Raw genomic sequence first — 7,129 nt, 5'->3', positions numbered from 1 at the left:
GCCGGCAGCTTCCGCCCTCCGGCCCCGCCCCCTCCGCCATCTTGGATGAAGGCGGAAGCGCTCCTGGGAGCCATGGTTGTTCCGGGCAGGGTGGGCGTGGCGGCGTTGGGGGCGTGTCTCGAGGGGCGGGGCCTGGCCCCGCGCTGACCACCGTGGGGTCGCGAGGCGGCCGAACCAGGTCGTGAGTGGAATCTCGCTCTCAGGACTCACATCCGCGCCATGATTTGAAATCCCTCCCGGCGCACCTGGAGCCCTTGCTGAGCGGAGAAGAGCTGGGAATCCGACCGCTCCGAGGCCCCCTGCCGCTGGGCAGCCCCGGGGCCGCCCGCCCGCCCGCCTGCCCGCGCAGGACCGCCGTTGACCGTACTCTACCTGGCAGGATCCTGACAATGGAGACAGCACCTTCCTTTCTCCTGTTTATTTCCTCTGGAGCAATACTAGCATTTGAACTCAGGACTTCGTGTTTGCAAGGCTGGTGCTTGAGCCATGAGAATACCAGTTTTACTTTACCAGATGGTTACCGGCGGAGGCTGATGGATTTACCCAGCACAGTTTTCAAGGCCTGTCCTCAAGATCACTTAATTTGCTGTACGCTTCACCTCAATGCATAACCCAATCCCGGGGCGGGCGTTTAACCTTCCCAGCACCCCCCCCCCCCCCCCATAGCTAGTGACTGGGCTTTTAAATTCTAGCTCCAACTCCTTTTCTGCTGGTCTGTCTCTCTCAACCCCATAGCTCCCCTGGCGGCAGGGCTGCACTCTGCAACTCCATTCTGCAGAAGACAGCAATCCCTATTCTGCGGCTCAGAAGGCGCAGAAGCTCTGCTTTGTGTTTGGGGAACTCATCTCCATCGGGCAGGAGCTTACCCTAAGACTTCTCTCACAGCTGTGGTGCAGGCTTGTGGCCACAGCCTGGGGCTTTGAATGGGGGGGCAAGAGAAGTCAAGGAAAACCCATTGCAGTGGTTGGAGCAGTGTGGTACCAATTGCCACATCCACTGTCGGGCAGTGACTAAGTAGTGCAGCTCTGTGACTGGGGCCATTGCAAGTGGCAGCTATGTGTACCCACAGGACAGTCCTCCCAGAATGACCCTGTGGTAGGCTCATGTGCGTGTGTGTGCACCTGTGCACTGATCTTGGGGCTTGAACTCAGGGCCTGGGCACTATCCCTGATGTGTTTTTTTCTTTGCCAGTCCTGTGGCTTAGACTCAGGGCCTGAGCACTGTCCCTGGCTTCTTTTTGCTCAAGGCTAGCACTCTGCCACTTGAGCCACAGCGCCACTTCTGGCTGTTTTCTATATATGTGGTGCGGAGGAATTGAACCCAGGGCTTCATGTATACGAGGCAAGCACTCTTGCCACTAGGCCATATTCTCAGCCCTCCCTGATGTTTTCTGGCTCAAGACTAGTGCTCTACCACTTGCGTCACAGCTCCACTTTGGGCTTTTTTGGTGGTTGGTTGGAGATAAGAGTCTCATGGACTTTCTTGTCTGGGTTGGCTTTGAAAGGCAATTTTCAGCCTCCTGAGTAGCTAGAATTACAGGCATGAGCCACTGGTGCCCAACTCCTGTGGCATGCTTTGAGTTCCAGACTTTCCACTTCCCAGCTCAGGGTGAAGCTGGGGCTTTATGTGAAGTGGTTTGTGTTTGTGTGTGCACCTGCGGTTTCAGGTAAGAGCAAAGGCAGGTGCGCCAGCTGATGTTCTCTACTGCCCCAGTGGTCTGACATCAGGGCTGTGCTCCTACCTGCCTTTCTGCTGTCTCCCTGACCAAGTTCCCCCAACTTTCCTGCAGAGGTCGCTGTTGTTTCTCTCGTCTCAGAACCAACACTGGTGGAGGCAGTTTCAAACTTTCAGCCTGTGACACTGGATCACTGGAAGTTTCCGCTCCAAGCCCCCTTCCCCACCACTCACCCCATCCAAGGAGCATCCCCTCCTGCTCACGTCTACACATTAGCATGAGCTAGCAAAACCAGAGCTTCAGCTGCTGAACCAGGCGCTGTGCTGGTGCAGAAATGAAACATGAACATCTTTTTGCTTAAGTGTTGAGCTAGTCCTGGGGCTTGAACTCAAGGTCCTTGGGCTCTTGCTTGACTTTTTTGCTCAACTGGTGCTTTAACACAGCTCCACTTCTGGCTCGAGATAAAAGCATCACAGACTGGCTGGCCTCAAACCTTGATCCTCAGATCTCAGCTAGGATTACAGGCGTGAGCCACTGGTGCCTGGCTGCTTTAGTTATTAGAAGCATATGAGTATAGCAGTAGTTTAGTTTTTGTTTAGCAATGAGTGCAGTATTGTGTTCGATTTCTTTTTTTAATGTCTTTAGTGGTAGCATTTTAAATATCAAACGTTGAACAGGTTATCTTTAGCTCATCCTAGGCCCCTGTAATCAAATCTAAGCCTTTACTTAGCTGAAATTCTGAGACAACCCCAGGCCCTCTGCTCACATTTCTGATTGTCAGAAAAATCAAATGCATAGGCAGTATGGTACTCATGATAAAACCAAGGTTTAGCAGGAGCCGGAAGCTCACACCTGTAATCCTAGCTACTCAGGAAAGTGAGATCTGAAGGATCATGATTCAAATTCAGACTGGGCAGAACAGTTTGTGAGATTCCATCTCCAAAACAACCAGCAAAAAAAACCCCAAAACCCCAGAGCTGGGGCATGGCTCAAGAGGTAGCACACTAGCTAAGCAAGCAAGCTGAATGAGTTAGCTAGAGGTCTGGAGCTTAAATTCTGGTACCAGCAAATAGAATGAAACAAAAGCCCAGGATCGAGTATCCTGTCTAAAGTCACAGAGCTACTTAGCTCTGGTCATTTTGACTCTAGAAGAAATCCTTGATCTTCTGACTCAGTCCTGTGATTCCTTTAAAAAAAAAAAAAAGATTCCCAGCTACAGGGGCTGGAAATATGGCCTAGTGGTAAAGTGCTTGCCTTGTATGCATGAAGCCCTGGGTTCGATTCCTCTGCACCACATATATAGAAAAAGCCAGAAGTGGTGCTGTGGCATCAAGTGGCAGAGTGCTAGCCTTGAGCAAAAAGAAGCCAGGGACAGTGCTCAGGCCCTGAGTCCAAGCCCCAGGACTGGCAAAAAAAAAAAAAAAAAATCCCAGCTGTAGAGGGACAGATGCCCAGACAACTAGCAACATCTGGACGGGCTCCACACTGCTCCCTGCCCTTGGCCAGAGGAAGGTCTCTGCATTTAAGCTGTTCAGGCAGGTGGGGATTCACCTGGCGTGGCTCTCCAGGGATGTGGAGACAGACACTGCGGGGAGTGGCCGTGCCTTGTATCCAGGTGTCGGCAGCTGGAGGGCTCTCCTTCCTGTCTGGGGGTGTGCTCTGACATTTTTCCTTCCTCTCAGGATCCTCTTGCCTCAGCCTCCAGCTGCTGGGATTACAGGCATGCACCACTCCATCTGGCCTCTCCTTACTTGTTAACAGAAATATGTAAGTCAGAATAATGGTTACAATGGAAGGTTTCTGCCATTGTTTGGATACCGAATGTCCCCCCAGAGGTCCATGTGCTACAGGCTTGGTCCCTGGTGGGGTGCTGTTGGGAGATGGTGGGCTCTGAGAGGTGGGGCCTCTGAGATCAGTGCGGGTGTGGCAGGCAGGAGATGGTGAGGTGGTGGCCCCTCCCTTCTCTGTTTCTGCTTTCTAGCTATGAGGTGGGGAGTTTTGCTCTGCCTCGCGCTTCCACCATGCTGTTCTGCCTTACCACAAGTCCCAAGAAACAAGGCCAATCAATCATGTTCCTTCCATACTATCAGCCCAAATAATCACACACACACACACACACACACACACACACACACACACACACACACCTTGGTTGTGGGGCTTGACTTCAGGGCCCAGGTGTTGTCCCTGAGCTCCTTTGCTCAAGGCTAGCGCTCTACCACTTTGAGCCACAGATCCACACAGATAAGAGTCTCATAGGGACTTTTCAGCCTTGACTGGCTTTGAACCGTGATCCTTAGATCTCAGCTTCCTGACTAGCTAGAATTACGGATATGAGCCACCTGAGCCACCAGCATCTGGTAAACCTTTCTCTTGATTCGCTGATTGCCTCTGGTATTTTGTGACAGTGACAGGAAATTGCCCAACACAGATGTTATAGTACCAAGTGCAGTATGTGGTCTGGCATCTGGGAAAGGGTCCAATGGACTTTGGCTCTCAGACCGAATGATACGATGAGTACTCGTAAGATCACCCATCCATCCAGCTGTGTCACTGAGTCACAACGTGGCTCCCCAAAGGCCACACTAGAAAAGGTCTGAGGGGCTGCGTTCACAGATAATGAAATCACGAAAGAAATAAAAGCCGAGGCCCACCTCCTCTCCCCCACTCAGCCCTGCTTCCAAAGCCTCTTTCGGATGTAAGGTGGCCACATTTCTGCATGTCCACATGCAGGATCTGAATGGTAGACCTGGGGCCTTGTACCTGCAACCAGAGAAAAGATGGAAGACATGGAAAACTCACCCGCAACTCAGAAAAATGAAACTCTAAGAAACGGAAACTCTGGCTAAGCTAGGAAAGATGCAGAGGGGAGAAAGAAGAAAGAGGAGAGGAGAGAGTCTGATCAAAATGAACAGAGAGGAAGAAGAAAGGATATAGTGAAGGACAAATTGTCAATAAAAGTCCTGTGGGACTCGATGAATTCTCCATGATTGCCTGTGGATTGCTAGGTGGGTTTGAGACATTTGGTGCTTGCTCTTGGCTGAGATTAGAATGGGATTATGAGGCCAAATCCAGTTGTCTTGACATCTTATCTTTATGGCATTGTTTATCAGCCTGTGTCTACTGGAGGTGACATTTGTGGTATTTGTGGGGTGTGTATTTGACGTAACTGTTTGCATACACCTGAGACACAGCCTTCAACAAATAGCCAGGCAGGCGTGACCCTGAAGGGAGTCTGCTTGTCTGGGCTTTAGCACCCAACTAGAGATTCATACTCTACACCCTATGCCATGCACTGACCCCTCTTGTGAAAACTGGCTTCAGAGGGCACGTGAGCTATCTTAGCAAAGCCCAGTGACTGCACAGTAAGCTCTTGCCCCCTTTCAAACCTCCCCCTTTTCCTTCCTTCCCTTTTCTTTTCCTTTGTTCCTTCCTTCCTTCCCTCCTTGTCTGTGTGTCTGTCTCTCTCGTTTGGCAATACCAGGGCTTGAACTCAGGTGTTCTTGCTCCTTTAGCCTGCGTGCTTGGCGGGCACTCTTACCACTCAAGGCATGCCTCAAGCTCAGCCTCTTCCTGCTATTTTGGAGGTAGTCCGCTCACCCTGGCTTGGAACCGTGAGCCTCTTTGTCTCAGCCTCCTAAGTAGCTAGGATCACAGGCCTCCCACCTCTCTCAGGACCGTCACCTCCTTTCTCACGGGGCTCCTTTCTCTCAACCGGGTCATTCCCCTGACTGAAAAGTATTCTCTCGCGCTTCCCATCCTATCAGGATACTCGGAGCTCTGGGCCCCGCTCCAGGCCGTTCCCCCCATCTTTCCTGCCTCCTCGTTCATCTCTTCCGGTCACCCCCCCCCCCCCCACACACACACATTCCATTCACCACCCCTGGGCTCTTTCTGCAAAACCGGGGACCGGGGCCCCGCACACTTGCAATAGACAGCGAGCCCTGCTGGCTCTGGGGACAATTCAACCTGGCCGGAGCAGCGAAGCGCATGCGTGGACGACGGTACGCATGCGTAAGCGCGGACGACGGTGCGCATGCGTGCGGCCACGCCCTACGGAGCCGCCGGCGCCAAGGCTGTGTCCGCGCGTGCGCATGGCGGTGCTCCCTTAAGGGCGCAGACCCGGCGGCTGCTCTCTGCGCGTGCGTCCGACTGGGCTCCATTCAGCCAGACACCTGGTGCAGCGTGGCTCGTGGGCCCATCCTGGCTCATCTGACGGCTCCAGCTGCCTCCTAGTTCCCTGCCACAGAGCCCAGCCGAATCTGCTCTCCCTCCGCGCCCCCGGCCCGGTGACCCCGGATGCGCATCTCCTGCACGGAGCCTTCCTAGCCAGAGGCAGACCCCGGGGCAAAGACCCGGGGCCCTGTCCCACCAGACCTCTTCTCACCTCCCGGACCCTCATCGGCCCATACCCAGGCCTGGTCTTAGATTCCGTAACCCAAGGCCGGTTCTCCTCTTCTCCAGGCCCTTGATCCGCCAGGTGGTCACAGGACTGTTGCCTCCTCCTTCTCAGGCTTCCCCAATGTGAAGAAATAAACACTCCTGCTGGAAGCTGCGATCTGAGGATCGCAGTCCGAAGCCAGCCCGGGGCAGGAAAGTATGGGAGACCCTTATCTCCAATGAACTACCAGAAAACTGGAAGTGGAGCTGTGGCTCAAAGTGGTAGAGTGCTAGGCTTGAGCGGAAACAGCTCAGGGACAGCGCCCAGGCCCCAAGTTCAAGCCCCACAACTGGAAGCAAAAGAAAAAATGAAAACACTATACCATGGTCAAGGGCTCACTATATGTCATCCACTGCTGTAACCCCCGAATAAGAACGACTGTATCCAATTCTCTCTCATGCAGAAACTTCCAGAGCAAGATCTCATTCCTATCTGTTTACTGAGGAGGAAACCTGCTTTGATTTGTGACTTGCCACAAATCATTGAGGAAGTAGCAGAATTAGGTGTGAAGCAGCTAGGTGTAAAAGCTGCCTCTGGAAGCCACACCCTTGGCCACTGTTTTTTGTCTATATTTTCATAGTAACCATCATCACTGTATTGGAATTATAAGTGTGTGTGTGTATCTGAGGTTCTGTCTTCTTAGGCAAATGCTCTACTGCTTGAGCCACTCCCCCAGACATTTAGTTTGTTTTTCAATCTTGCCTGGGCTAGCTTGAACGGCCATCCTCCTAGCTGTACCTCTTGAATAGCTAGAATTACAGGCTTGCACCACTACAACAGAATTTCACTAGCTTTTGCTTGGTATGGTTTTAAACTGTAAGCCTCCTATCTCTGCCTTGTGAGTAGTTAGGATTATAGGCATGACCACCACACCTGAACTTGATTTACTTATACTTTTTTGGGGTGTGTGTGTACATGTGTGCCAGTCCTAGGACTTGAACTCAGGATCTGGGCACTGTCCCTGGGCTTCTTTCCTTAAGGCTAGCACTCTATGATGTGAGCTATGACTCCAC

This window comes from Perognathus longimembris, chromosome 17 (assembly GCF_023159225.1).
Source record: "Perognathus longimembris pacificus isolate PPM17 chromosome 17, ASM2315922v1, whole genome shotgun sequence".
Taxonomy (NCBI): Eukaryota; Metazoa; Chordata; class Mammalia; order Rodentia; family Heteromyidae; genus Perognathus; species Perognathus longimembris.
This window is presented reverse-complemented; position numbering follows the sequence as displayed.